General features: G+C 31.2%; 1 long non-coding RNA gene across 2 annotated transcripts in view; it reads right to left on the reverse strand.

Annotated features, from left to right (window-relative positions):
- Positions 1 to 844, reverse strand: part of LOC112526804 — a 4115-nt gene extending 3271 nt beyond the window's left edge. For both annotated transcript variants that reach the window (XR_003070653.1, XR_003070652.1), the window contains exons 1-4: positions 561 to 844; positions 387 to 476; positions 236 to 301; positions 94 to 141 (exon numbers count right to left, since the gene is read on the reverse strand). This is a non-coding gene — a long non-coding RNA (uncharacterized LOC112526804). The remainder of the gene's footprint in view (positions 1 to 93; positions 142 to 235; positions 302 to 386; positions 477 to 560) is intronic.
- Positions 845 to 1704: the final 860 nt, after the last annotated feature.

Consider the following 1704-nt stretch of genomic DNA (forward strand, 5'->3'; position numbering starts at 1 on the left):
AAATCAGTACCTGCTGCAGTCTTGCCTGATCTATACATCAACACTTCATGCATCGCCAATACAAATCCTAAACAAAGATGTTCGATCAAACACCTATTCTTCAATCAATCATTGTGAAACCCCTGCATGAGCTGAAGATATCTGCACAAATGAAAGGATTATGTCGGAGTGTAACAATCAACAAGAATTCAAACTTTTCATATATAATTCTATTAATACACAACTAATTTCTCACCTACGCATATGACTGCAAACAGAAGCGTGCAAGAAGAGAACCAAACTGATGGAGAGTCATCACCCACTGCAAACGTAAAAGAACTCAAGTACATGATTAGTAGAAAACCATGGGTAATAATACCACAGAGGAGACGAATGATTATCCAAACCTTGTCCATCTCAGAACAAGTTTCTGAATCTTGGCGTTGCAGGAACCACAACAAAGCGATCGAACCAACAGCACACGAACTTTACACAGTCTGAGTACAAACGGATAAATAATGATTAACATTTGTATCAAGAAGACGTATGATCATCAACTCTTGTCCATCAAGAAGACGTACCATTAAATCTTGTCCATCAAGATACTGTATAATCATCAAATCTTGTTTATCTGAGACGAATCTTGGCTTTGTGATAACCTCAAGGACCAGTATCGATCCAAGAAAACGTGAACTAAACCTATTCAACAATCAAAAGTAGAACCCCGTAGATGATAAGATCGATGTCCATCAAGAAGACGCATACTACACAAATCGCATACATCTGGACAATTACGATGATCGGTGGCGATCGATTCATCAAAACGTACAAGATTCATAATGAAAACCAAGATTGAAGAACGATGRTACGGTACCGAATCAGCAAATGCAGGTGAAAGAAGGCAGTGGATAGGCGAAGATCAAAGAAAAAAGCGGGAACCCATAGAGAGAGTGATAGAGAGACGCCGGGAGAGCGAGACATGAAATGAAGTTATGTGATGGAGGGTGTATATTTATACTTGAAAATAGAGAAAATTACAATTTTTGTCCCTGTTATTTACAGAAGACTACAAAAAGCGCCCCTAAACTTTAATAAAGTACATTAACAGTCCAATGTTTTGTATTTTACTTTGAAGGGAATTTATTCGTAATCTGATTTTAATTTTAAATTTTAAATTTATATTTTAAATTTTCGAAGTCTTATTTATCTTCTTGAGTTTAATAATATTTTTTATATTTTATCTCTTATTCAAATAATACATGTATCCATCGCATGTATTATCTATATCTATATCTATATCTATATCTATATCTATATCTACTAGAAGGATATTTGCATAATACAGCAAGATACATTTCGATTTTAGTGTTCCATTTTTTTTTGTCTTAGTCGATGTTATAATACTTTTTTTATGTGGTTTTTAGAAAGTGATAATGTTTTGTTTTTTGAATAAAATATAAATATGAAGATATCATAAAAAATTTTAAAAAAAAATTGATAGCAGTACCAGACTAACTATTTAAAATTTCTCCTTTTTTATGTATTTTTTTAATTCATTTTTTTATTTTTGGTTTAGTAATATAACGTTTTATAAAAATAATAATCAAGTATTTTGTTAAAACTCATGATTATCCTAATTATATTTTAGTTTTTTGATATTTAAAATGAGATGTTTATCCTTTATTTAATTATGTTTATCTAAAGTTAGTTATACGAATTCAAACA

The sequence above is a fragment of the Cynara cardunculus genome, assembly GCF_001531365.2.
Source record: "Cynara cardunculus var. scolymus isolate 2C chromosome LG 14, CcrdV1, whole genome shotgun sequence".
Taxonomy (NCBI): Eukaryota; Viridiplantae; Streptophyta; class Magnoliopsida; order Asterales; family Asteraceae; genus Cynara; species Cynara cardunculus.